This window comes from Orbicella faveolata, unplaced genomic scaffold (genome assembly GCF_042242905.1).
Source record: "Orbicella faveolata isolate gen_17 unplaced genomic scaffold, um_ofav_v1 contig_13, whole genome shotgun sequence".
In the NCBI taxonomy this organism is placed as follows: domain Eukaryota; kingdom Metazoa; phylum Cnidaria; class Anthozoa; order Scleractinia; family Merulinidae; genus Orbicella; species Orbicella faveolata.
The window spans coordinates 3,832,995-3,846,343 of record NW_028301540.1 but is presented as its reverse complement, the minus strand read 5'-3'; the positions used below and the strand labels follow the sequence as shown (position 1 = coordinate 3,846,343).

At 36.5% G+C, this 13,349-nt stretch overlaps 1 long non-coding RNA gene across 1 annotated transcript; it reads right to left on the bottom strand.

Annotated features, from left to right (window-relative positions):
- Window positions 1-439: 439 nt before the first annotated feature.
- Window positions 440-11,524, bottom strand: LOC110060620 (uncharacterized). Its single transcript, XR_002297896.2, has 3 exons — window positions 11,453-11,524; window positions 2,395-2,623; window positions 440-891 (listed from the first exon to the last, which is right to left on the bottom strand). It is a non-coding gene; the product is annotated as an uncharacterized LOC110060620 (long non-coding RNA).
- Window positions 11,525-13,349: the final 1,825 nt, after the last annotated feature.

The following is a 13,349-nucleotide window of genomic DNA, read 5'->3' as shown; positions in this document are numbered from 1 at the left end:
TTTTACGGTAACTGAAGTTCGTAGGAAATGATTATACAGTATGCGAAACAAAAGCGCACATATGCGCGAGCAAGCACTCAGATCAAATTGATTTTCTTTCTCCAGTTTTGTTAATATTGTTGCCTGAAATTTGTTTTTGCCTCCTGACTTACTGAAGTTGCAGACTTATTGCTAAGTTCTGCGGTTTAAAGACCGATTAATGGGGAGCCTCTTGAACAATAAGTTGAGGCCAGTCTTACAATTAATTTCATCTTAGCTCCCTCCGAAACTTTTTTCTGCCAATTGTCAACGGATCGATAAAAGCTCATGTCCCAGAAAAAAAATAATTTTAGGGCTGTAAAACCCAAGGTTTATAAATGACCAAAACTTTGTTGCGTTTGACAGTACAGTGATCGTTAAGTTAAGTTAAATTTCTATTAGAGATCGACAAGAAGAAAAGTTTGTATATTGCCACATCTTTGAGTCTTTATTTTAATTCTTTGAATAAATACTTTTAGAGGCGTAACATGACCACTTCTACGCTTTATTGTTCTATGACGCATTTGATAGTTAATTTATAGTTTCAAAATATATTGAAACTTTAGACAGAAAATTTTACTTCAGGCCAACAGAACTTTTTTCTCATAATTTGTTGATTACACAGATAAGTCGCTTTAATGCACCGTGGTTTTAAACCTCAAGACGGATTTAAAAATCCCAGTCTTCAGAACTTATCACCAAATATAAGAAATCTTCTTATCAGAACATTTTAAAACTGTAATGTTTCGATCATTTTTGTTGAATTGCAAATAAATAATCTGTCTTTATATTCCATCAGATAGTCCTTTGTCTTGGCTGAGTTTTCTCGTCATCACCACCAAGAAACCTTTGATTCTTTCCTCGGTGTCTCATCTGTGGAACGCAAATCATTTTTATTAGCACAACACGGTCTAACCAACTTAAACATTTGGTCTTTCAACCAATCAGATGGAAAACCAAAACTTTTCGTGATTCATGTGACACATGTTCTTCAGTGTCAGTTGAGACGTGATGAGGTCATGATGTCACCTCCTCCCGGGCCAATTACTGAAGGGAACGAACAATTTAGTGAGACAATCAAACCTTGAACCAAATACCTGAAGCCGGCACCTTAATTGAAGAGCGGGAAAAAAGTGTCGGAGTATGTAGATAGAGATTGGTTTTGGTTTTAATTCTGATTGGATGCATGAAAAGTGACGCGGACTTTTTAACCAATCACAAGGCGTAGTAATGCAAAACCAAAGTAATTGCGAGTTATTTTCGACACTCGAGTGAAAAGCGCTCTAGCACAAGGTTAAAGGGGAAGGTCACTCCAAAAAGCTTACTTTTTTTGTCTTTGCCCATAGGAAGTAAACATTCAGCTTTTCCACTCACCGAAGTTTCAGCCTCTGAAGTGCCCGCTATCCTTAAGAAATTCATCTTGAAGGAAATGAATTCGGAGGCTGCCATTTTGAAACTGTCTTGGCAGCCAGGCCGTGTTTATGTGACATCATTCCGTCCGACTCGAAAATTGGCGGGAAGAAGAGAAACCTGCAACTGACTTAGCATCCTTCATAAGGTCAGCAAACTCTATTTTTTCCATGCGATTATCCACTTTACTAACTTCGATGCTATCATTTCGGAGTTTGGGGCATGTTTGGCTCAAAATAATATGGTTCAAGAGAGAGTGGTAGTTAAAAAGGCTTGTCGGGAGCCATTTGGACAAAATCTCTCGGACGGAATGATGTAAAGAAAACGCGGCGTCGCTGCTGAGTACTGTTCAAAATGGCGACAACGATGTTCGAATTTTGGGCTTCTTTGGAGATGAATTTCATAGGGAAAACTTGCACTTTAGAGGCTGAAACTTCGGTGAGTGGCTAAACTTGGTGCAAGGTTTTTATTAGCGTTGACAAAAAATATAGGTTTTCCTGAGTGACCTTCTCTTTTAACAGGCTTTTTCAACAGTTGGTCCGCCTCCGATACTTTCTAAACTTTTAGCCACAGCTAAATGAATTTCAGAACAAGAAAGAACACGTTCGAACTCTAATTTTCAGATCAATGTCTTTCAACGTTTAGATTTTATGATGATTTGTATGTTACAAAAATTCGAAGGCTATGTTTGAAAGCGAAGAAGTTTTGCCGGCTCCAGCTTGCAAAATTACCACTAGCGCATGACTGGAAAACCACTGGAGTGTGACTGGAGGGCAAAGCGTCTTCTTTAAGGATATAAACCTGAAATTTTGCATTTTGTATCGTAAATATTCTTACCATTTACGATGGCATTGTGCATTGCCAATGACTAATTCAGTGTGTTCTTGAAAAGCGCGTCACGCGACCAACTGTTGCAAAAAGCCTGTGGGTTGAATGAAACCGCTTAAAGAGTGTCTTTATACTTACTGTGTATCTCGCGAAAGAATCTAGGATCTCTACCGGAGGATCTGTTGTTGCTGGAAGATCTTCTACCATGACTTTTTCCTTTTTTTCCTTGTCGAATAAAGCGACGTTGAGTGAATCTAGTCAGGGCGTCGGAGTTGCTCAGAAACAGAGAACAGAGAAACAGGACTAACAGCAGAAGGCAGATTGGTGCAGTGGTCTTCATAGTAATGATACTCCCACAGGTCTATATCTGAGAAAAATATACGACAAAGACATAAAGAACACTCAGTTTTCTATTTATATAGTTGCCTCGCGGAAATTTAATCTTCTTAAGGTGGCCGAACACAGTTTTCGCGCGCGCTTTTGCTGATGCAATTGAGCGCGCGCACAAGGATTGCAAAGAGCGATCATTTCATTTACTCAACATCCGCACTATCTGTGCTATTTTTTCTCTATTATTGAACACAGTGTATTGATGACTTTAGTCTCTTATTACAAAGATATGTTAGAAAAGGTAACGACGCAAAGAAACCAGCAATTCTCAGCTTTCTCTTTGTTACCGAAAGAACCCAGTTAAATGCAGCGCATGCGCAGTTGCTCAAAAAATGGAGACCGATTGCTTTTGCAGAAACTTGCGGATTTCTGACGATCCAGTCGTTAGAATTTCAAGAAATTTGGCAAAAAAATAGTTCAGAAACCACGTGAATGATCTATCGCAAAAAATCTAAATTTTGACATAGGGAATTTTTAATAATACAGAACATGCGGTAAAAACGATTTACGGCGAATTACGAAAATCGCCTATGTCAAAATTTTATTAGAACAGTGTTGATAGAAGGGATTTAATGTCAATTCGTAGTGGGCAAAAGATGAAAAAATCTAACGACTGGATTTTTTTTAAATAAACAAAAACCATTCTTTAAGCCTTGTTTTTAACCAGCCCCGTTGCCATGGCAACAGCACACACCTTAGCCAAAATGCGAGAATAAACTTTTCTGTGGTTAACCTTGACTCTTGCAAAAAACGAGCGCCAAAGCATAAATAGCTTAAAAGTAATGGTGAATTAAGCATAGGCTCTTGAAAACTGTGTTCGGCCACCTTAAAACAAATATTTGTACGAGAAGCGAAACTTCGAGGGCAAATACGTTAGTCTTAAGAACATCAAATTTCCAAGGGGCAACTATCAGACCGATTATCATAGTTCCTCGACAGAAACACACTATTTTCTTTTTTTGTTCTCCAATAAATTTTCTTCCGCGCGCCAGTTCAAAAATCATATTGAATTATTTTCAACCTTTTTAGATGAAAGGCGTGATAGCCAAATGTAAAATTTGGAAAGAAAACAGACAAAACCCACTGTAAATGCAGATCAATCAATCTTTCAAAAATTTTTTTCTAAAAGCCCGCTTGTCTAAAGAAAAATTTTCACGGAGAGTACTGTCTATCAGGATATTCTCCTCGGACAGGCACTGTGGGCAGTTATAGTTCACCACTAAATTTTCCCCGATTCTTATTGGTTTAAATTGATCACGTGAAGCGATAATGTTCTTCCGCGGAGAGACACTATCTTCCCATGGTGCCTGTCCGAGGAAAATACCCGGATGGATTGTACTAGTCTGTGAAAATGTTTCTGTAAACACGCGAGATTATAGAAAATAAACAACTGAAATTGTATTAAGTAGGTTTTCGTCGGTTTTCTTTTTCAAATTTTACGTTTTGCTGTCACGGCTTTCATCTAAAAAAGTTGAAAATAATTCAATATGACATTTCAACTGGCGCGCGGAGGAAAATTTAGCGGGTGAACAATTAAGACAATAGAGTGTTTATGTCTCGGAACTGACGGTCTGATAGTTGCCCTTGGAAACTTGATGCTCTTAAAACTAGCATATTTGTTCAGTTAAGAACTTCAAATTTCCGCGGGGCAACTATCAACCGATAGTTCCTCGACAGAAACTCTCTATAGTTTTAATACTATCTCTTCATTGGTGAATTATAACGCATGCCATCCACCGATCTACGGGCTCTTAAAACATAGTCTGTGTTACAACAAGAATATGATCTGTCTTGTTACAATTACCTTAACAACAGGCCGATTGAAACAATGTGTTCTTTCAGCTTTAACTAGCTAGAAAAATTGAACCCAAAGAAGGAACAAGCCGGTTACAGTACCATGAACACTTGATATTTTTTTGTACATTTTTTTGATCACTGTAGAATGGGCTGTTCAGATCATGTATAATGTTAGCATTCTTAAAGTGTAAAAATACTAAATACTCTTGTTAAAAAGAAAAGCCAGCATTCTATGGTCACTAAAAAAATGTGCAAAAAACTAACAAGTGCTCGCGTTTTAAGTGTTCTGGCTGTCCTGGACTGAAACAATTTCTTAAAAATTCACTTTCATATATTCATCGAGTTTCTCCCTTCTGAATTGTTTCGAATCGCATTGCTTATCTTGCCGTAACAGAGAAAGTTTCAGACACTGACGGCTGGGATTATCAAAACAGTACAAATTCTAGAAATCGCTCGACGAATCAACTTTTACAAAAGGCAATAAATTTTATCTAATTTCGGTGGAGAAAAATTCAGTTGCCCTAAATTTCCCATTGTTATTTGGTTGATTTTATAATTTGATTATTATCTAACTTGTCTATGAAGACTGTAGCAGCTAGTTATAAGACGGCAGACATTTACGAATAGCGAAAACAAGACAACTTACTTGTATATGTTTGCCGGAGACTTAGCGTTCAAACCTCGAGACGAGTTTGTTAACAATTAAACATAATACTTATTCCGGCACCTTTTATAACGCAGACTATTTGTCGGCAATTTCGCTTTGTGATACAATAGAAGTTTACTCAAAAGTTATGCAAACTGGGTATTTGACACATTAATCTCTTCAAAAATTCAACTCTTCATTGCGAAAAACGCCGTAAATTGTAGTCGCTAACTGCTCTGAATTCCTTTACGCTTAAATCCGACCCCATTTTACCTCAAGGACTTTCACGAGATAAAAGAGACAATTTCATCAAAGCAAAAATAAGACTTTAAGAACCTTTTAAACTAGGATTTTTACCTAACCTATGAATTCCAGGAAGTTGCGGGTATTTAAAAAAGGCATTGTCGGAGTTGTGAAAAAAGTTTGGCAACACGATCACGTCGAATTCTTCAGTAAAAAACTAAAATGCCAGGGTCAACTGTTGACTGTTTTCAGCGCTCCTTTTAAAAAAAATATCAATTGGGAAATGCGTTCAAGTCATCACCCACTTCAACGGGTGTCAATGATTGACGTGCTATTTACAAAGGTCGAATAAAGCCACAAGCCAATGATCACGTCAGGATTTGGCAAGCGTTTGAAATTTTTCAAAAAGAAAACATAGTAGATTTAAAAATGAACGCCAGCAATCTACATGGCGATGTTGTGTAACAGTCTATCTATACATAGCACAAAAGTTTCATTGTGCTCAGTAAATGATTTTTCATGTTGAAGAGGAGACCGAAGAGCATCGAGCGAAGGTTATATTTTATATAATCGTGCATTTTACTTATCCATCAGGCTTGAGTAGTCATCGGCTACATAAAAGCCTCCCAAAATTCGCCCATTATAAGACTTCCTCGAGATTCGTTGAGTGTCGTCTGGCCCGCAAGGCTTCAAATCCCCTGATCTTCCGCTCTGACAGATTTATTACGGTATTGACCGGTAGATAAGCATCTTATGGACTTACGAAGTTTTCAAGCATTGACCCTGCGATCTTATCTCAAAGGGAGTATTAAATACCGATTTCTTTGTTTCTTTCAAAACGGGAACACCAATCCAAGTACGAAGTCTAGAAATTTCGGTCAGTTCTATTCAGTGCATGTTATGTGGATTTTCGAACGAAGACGATTTAACTTTGCAAAAATTCATGAACTCCGTCTGAAGCTGAGTCATTCAAAGTTTCTTGAAAAGGTGTTGACAGTTGAGATTTTACCAAAAATTTAAACAACTAGATTTCCTCTCCAATTACACTCCGTGAAATAATTCTCATCAAGTTAGTATTTTCCGTATCAAAACCACCACGTGTGGTAAACGGAGGTCAGTTAAATTTTGTATTTTATGAGAGTTGATTGGCGACATACACGAAAATACGTTTAGTCCCTTGTTTAGTATTCAGTGGCACGCATTTTGTTTGGTATTTTCAGTTATTGACGAGACTCTTACCATTTACGAATATTATTGGCTGGAATTTTACACTCGCTATTTTTTAATATTTTGAAGTGCTGTGTAAAATATGCCACACTCCATGATGGAATATTTGACCTAATGTTAACAGACGTTAAATGGAGTGTGGGAATTTGTAGTATTTTGTTATCACTGGTGCAAGAGAGAAGTGAGTTATATAAGAGTTTGTTATAGCCGTGCAAGTTATCATCAGTCAGTAATAAAGAGTTCGCCAAGTGGTTGACTGGTTGGATTCCATAAAACTGAAATCAAAATATATCGAACTTGACTGTATACAAACTGACTACTCCCAACAAGAGAGCATTTCAGGATAACAAACTACTTTATGCTGTTCATTACTTTAAAAAGACCAAAAAATCGAAAACGTTTTCGTATTTACCATTGATTTTTAGTAGAATTTTACCTGTATACTAATGCAAATGCTGCAATCTGATTGACTTAGCTATACACTAAATCAGCCGTTAGTGTGCAATGGCTGGAATCCGTTGGCAAATTGAAATAAACGGCGAAATCTTTTTTGTTTTTCCCCGTTTCGGGGGAAGGACGATATGGAAATATTATGACAACAGACCTTTCCCGCATTCCACTTCAATGGGTACGAACAGTAGCTCCTGAGCGAGGTTGGGGTGCACATTTTCATATATCATTTACTGTATTTTTGTCCACCTGACCTCCACTCAGCGCCATTGTTAGTTGGAATGCGGGAAAGGTCTATTACGAACAATTAAATTCCTGAGAACAAAATTTGCTGTTTCTCGATTCTCGGCTTCAAAAACTCGAAATGGATAAGAAAATTCGCGATTTTGTTAAATACTCAGTAGAGAAATCGTCAGTGATCGTTGTTTGAAGGAAATGTAAGTTAGAATTCTGCTGAAACAATTAGATTATTATGCATTTATGAGTCTAAATAGTTGATTCGGTGTTCGAATTGTCAAATAGAAGTGCTGCTTTTTTAACGTACGTTTTCTGAAAAGGACGTTACCCCTTAGGAATTCTCTTTTCGGTTTTTAAGTGAACATTTTTCACTCATTTGTTCGCATTTGAGTAACTCAGCAGCTTTGTGCTTCTCATCCACTTAATACCCGTTGCAGGAGAATCGGAACAGAGAATTCTTAATCCTCGTGGTTTAAACCATATAAAGAATTTATATCCCGGTTTCCGGCTTATTTCAGAACCTAAAACACAAGTTACGTTGCAAATTCTAATCAAAGGTGTTTCGTCGGTGAAGAAATGTGTGGTTGTGGATTATCATAAGTAAAAAGAAATAAAAATAATTAAGCGATATCTTCTACAAACTGCACAGCAAAATTTTGATCGAATTTCGGAACAAATGACCTTAACAAAATATGGCCGTAACAACTTCGTTTATCGCCCATGTAGATCTAGATTTCAAGTTCATGCATTTGCTATGCTCTTACGAAAGTTAGTCTAAAGTTAGTCAGTTATAATATAGTTAATGTTGTTATCATGCATTTTTGGTCCTTTTTAGGTGCAAAAAATCTTCAATAAATTACAGGCCTGCTCAGATTCCTTCCTAAACAATCTCTGTGTACTAACTATACTGTGATCAAAATCAAACGAGTACGAGAAAGGAAATGCCTATATATCGTCTGATTTCTTTTAATATTCCGGCAGTGATAGTCAGCATAATAAAGAATCAGTTGAAAGCATGTGCTTGTACTCGTTTTTCCTGTGAAGCATACTGGTGGTTTCAACATGCACATCACAGGTACTTACTGATATCAAATGTTGACTGGTCAATGTGATATCCAAAAACCCTATCATTTGTAAACCCCTCCTTGTATTGGTCATGTCTGGCTTACCTTGGAGCTTTCGGTTTCTTTTTTTTTTTCGCTCGTCTGACTTAACGCTTTCAGAAAAAGCCGGCTTGATTCTTAAGAGGTAGGCGAAGGAAATAAAAACTCAAGTCTTGCGTTGTTTTGAAATGTGGAAGGATAAGAGGATTTCTGAAGTATAAAGCGATTAATGATGTTCAAGTGTACTACAGAGAATATCAACCACCACGAACAACTTTTTTCAACGTCTTTCCTTTTTTCTTTTCATTGTCCTCAGTTTGTTAGGAAGGAATCCGACAGTGAAGCTTTACCGTTCTTTGAGTGCTTCGAGAGACTGGCAAAGACTGTGGTACAAAAATGTCGGAGTATATCATCATCTCAATTTTGAAACACCATAATCCAATATAGAGAGACCGGGAAAATATATGTCTACCTATTCTCAAAGCCGACATGACGACAAATTGTATTTCTTTTCATTCTAATTAAGCTATGCTAGCACGCCTGATTAATTGTGTTGAAAGTGCAAATACTTTCGTGCAGTTTCGAGCGAAGTAGGCCTCTAACAGCCCTCGGCTGACGCTGAGCAGAGAGTAATTCAACGCGGTCAGGCGGGGCCGTGAAACTAAAAACCACAATCAGGATCATTTGTAATCAACTTATCTCACAAGGTACCGGCGTGATCAAGCAAGGGACAACAATTATTTCAATTATTTCAATCATTTCAATTATTTCCTAAGTTGTTATCATTTTTGCAGATATACTCTTTCTACGGATATCCTCTAGTTTATAGGGAGCACAGCTAGCACTTATGACGATGATATTCGATATAACTGAAATACCACTTAATAAACCACAGGTATCCCAGGCTCCTCGAGATCCCTGAACATTTATACTCAGCCTTGCGCAACACAGCGTAAATATAAACACTTGTATGGGAATGTAACGATCGCATATAACAGTCGAAATATGAAAAAAAAAAAAAAAAAATTCAGTGAAAACGACTTACTTCGACTCTGCGATGGGTAACTTTTTTCAGACGATTTGGGGCTGTTTCTAGTCGATTCCAGCGAGAAATTAAAAGTGAAACTAAATTAATTAATTAAATCAATAATAAACTCGTTCATTTGGAGCAAATTCGTGCGGAGAATGGAAAACTCACTAACTCGGAGGTACTGTCCTATGTACAGGGAGGGGCGGGGGTACTCCCTATAATAGCGTAATCGGGAAGGTGCAAAATAAAATGGTTGTTTGGTTGTTGTTTGTGTTGTTGTATTTCTGTTAAAATTGTGAGCGACTCCATGATATTCGAATCTTTTCTGCCGGCTCGTGTTATAGGACCTCCACAACAATAAAACATTTCTTCAAAAACCATAACGCAATTTTTTTTATTAAGAAATTTAACTTTCGTTGGTTAACTATAGATCTGATCTAGTTAATTATTCCAAGCTAAATTTATCAGATTTCTGAATGGAAGACCTTTTAGACCAGCATATGTAGAGAAAATATAAAAAAAATTCCCCTGATTTTTTTTTTTTTTATTTCGGAAAGAGCGGCTGTAATACTGGCAAAAACGAAAGTGATTCCATTAGCCGTTTGTTTGAAATTTTGTGTGACAGGTCACGATAAAAGAAGACGACGACGAAGAAGACTTTTAAGTGGTATATAATTAGCACGTATTGCCTTTTCGTGTGACAAGTTGAGGTGATACCTTCAAAACGTTAACGATTTGCAAAGTACTTTATTTTTATAGTTGAAATAATTGACAAAATCAAAGCAATAAAATCCTATCGCGCATACTAAGTGATCAATCACAGAGCTGGCCAGCTTGAACGGCGTTAGTTTTTGAGCATGTTGATTGTGGTAACGTACCGAAAGTGAATTTGAAGGTATACTGCAATTAAACCCTTTGTCGAAATTTTTGGTTAAAACAAGCAAGATGGAAAAAAAAAAAAAGTCTGGTAAGGACCCTTTTCGGTGATGAAACGAAATTGTTTTAATAATATTCTGATCTGCGATTTTAAACGTCACCGTCTTAGTAAAATATGGTTTCTGCCGGAGTTTGTTGATTTGCACTTATTGTACGTCGCGAAAATTGTCATCCCTTTTTAAGCTATTCTGTTTTTGTTCTGAAGATTCGTGAACATGTACTATTTTGAAATTCAAGTTAAGCAAAACATAGAAGTAAAGTCCGATTTGGTGTAAAAGGGTATGGCTAGATTCCTATTACAAACTGAGTTTTCTTTTGAAAATAATTTCTATCTACAAGGCTAAAAAAGTTGAAAAGTAAAAAATTAAAGGCCGAAGGTTTTCGACACCAGGTCATCTTCAGGGTAAGTTACCTACCCAGGTTAAGTGACTTACCCTGAAGATGACCTAGTGACGAAAACGTTCGGTGTTTCATATTTTTAACTTTTATAGCCTTGTAAATAGGAATTATTTTTAAACTCAAAGCGAATATTGTGGACATCAGTAGTTTGACCATAAAACCCTAAAAATTTACCAGTTCAAAAAGAAAATCTATAGAGTCAGCGGTACTGGTAAAATGCATTTCGATCAAATAGGAACTGAATTTCTCTCGTATCAAAATAATAGCTTTAACACTCGTTTAGCCCATGATTAACTCTGAATTAGCAATATCATACAAAATATTACAAAAAATCCAGTATAAAACTACGTAACACGAATCGAAGTATGGGAAAACTCGAAAGCATTTTTGGCTGGACTTCTAGACAAATGAAATGACCACAAATGTAGTTAACATCAGTTTCTAGCAATTCTGAATTAGACAGAGCTTAATGGCACGCCTGCCAAAAATTCGAATATCCTATTTAATCAGAATGGCGTCCTCTCCACCGTTAGCGTTGAATTAAGTTTCGTTGAAGCTGGTATGTCTTCTAGAGGCAAAGGAATCAGTGATTTGGACCCATTTTAATAACGATTCTAATTCAGTGATATTTTGAGGGCTTTTCAATTCGATTCATATATATTAAGTTCTAGATAATTTAATCGGCATTTCAGTTTTACTGTCAAGCAAAAAGGTAAATTATGTTCCTTGTCAACTTACCTTTCAAATCTGCACTATCGACACTGCAGCAAGCTATGCTCTTCAGAATATCCTAATAGTCAATATTAGAAAGAGCTTTTATTTATAATGAATCCCCACGTTATTCACACTATATATCGAAAATACATCATTTTAAAATTCACCATCAATTTGTTGGCTATTTCCGCCCTTTTGCGATCACGCGGAAAAAAAGGTCTGGATATTTTAAGATATATAAATAACATAATTGTCTTCTGTCGTGGTTAATGAGAAAGGTTTTAAGGGGAACCATTATGTTTTTGATCCATTTCGACCCTGTAGGATTTGTTTTGTCAACTTGAACAGCTGTTCAAAGAAAAGATGGACCTTTTTATTCATCAGCTAATCGAGCTTAACAAACTACTCATCTTGTTTGATTAATTTTCTGACTATTAAATACATTTTAAACTCAAAGTATTTCGTTTTGCTGGTTGTTGTATCTAGAATTTTAAACCAGCATTGCCTATTCTGTTCATTAGCATTTCTTGGAAACATATCTATTTTAAGTATTTTTTGGATCTAAAAATAAGCAGGTTAATGCATCGTGTCACTAATGAATCTTTGTTAGCCAAAACCGATATTGGGACCAAATCCAGTTGATTTTAAACAAATTTCAGTTTATATTCTCGAGACGTTAGGGATGTGTAACAAGCTTAAAATACATTTTTCCTCCAATTATGCAAGTGTATCAAATATTTTGTTCAGGCGTTATAAATATTTTATTTAGTTCCGTTTATCGGGTGATTAGATAGTTGCAGCTCTAATCTAATACGATACGGACACATCGTAACCATAGACATGACGTCCCATTTAAGCAAAGGTTAAGATTAATTCCTCACGGCTAGTGTTTATCCACAATATTGCCATGAATAATAAACGTTTAATTTCTTGTGATGTTATTAATACACTGTCTGCATAAAAGCAAACATCGACGAGAAGAACGAAAAACGCCAATTAATCAGTCTTGAATTCTTAGCACTTTCAATCGTGAAGAAACTCACAGTATTCAAAATAGAGACTGACAAACTTGGTTATATTGTAACTGAGATTAAATCACCTCTCTTCCCAGCTAGCATCCCACAAACATTTATTTGGGAATGTGGGTTACATTAATTCTTTCCGTACTCAATAAAACGAGTTGCGTCTTATTTGGCCACTGCACTTCACCACGCACTTCGTCTCGTTATCCACTGAGCCATATATTAACTATAAAAACACAGCAAATTTGACTCAATGATTGAAAGAGACTATTTCATTCAGGGGAAATACTAATTTTACGCTTTTCCCAAAGCCTTTTTGGCTACTATCTTGAGTTTTTACAGCTGTCAAAAACTGATTGGCTTACTTTCTGAAAGAAAAGCAGTTGGCGATATGATACTTGTTCGATGTTTTCTTCCCAATGTTTAAAAAAAAAACATGTCTCCAGTCTCCCAATACATATCAATTCTGTTACATGACCACGAAGAGGTCGGCGTGTATTCTGACTTTGTTAAAGGGTTCCACGCACAACCCAGGAACATATTTGAGTCAGATCTAGTCCTGTCGCTGCCAAATATGAGAAAACATAGTCAAAGTGTTTTAGAATTTTGCTTAAGTGAAAATCGAATCGAAAGACAAACAGGAGTGGGTGACATGAAAGGATTTCTCATCAGTTTTCTTTTGAATGATCGCTCACATCTGATTCATTTACGTTCTTGGTCAGCGTTATGAACAGTGAGAATGTATTGATCTTGAAATTAATCGATTTCCCACGAATGGACACATGCTAGGGTTTCGTGCAAAGATTAAAGCAGCAGCACTTTCATGTAGCACTGTTTATGATTTGCAGTACCACATAAAGGTACTGCTCAGTACTTCTCATTTGAATGGTCACACACTA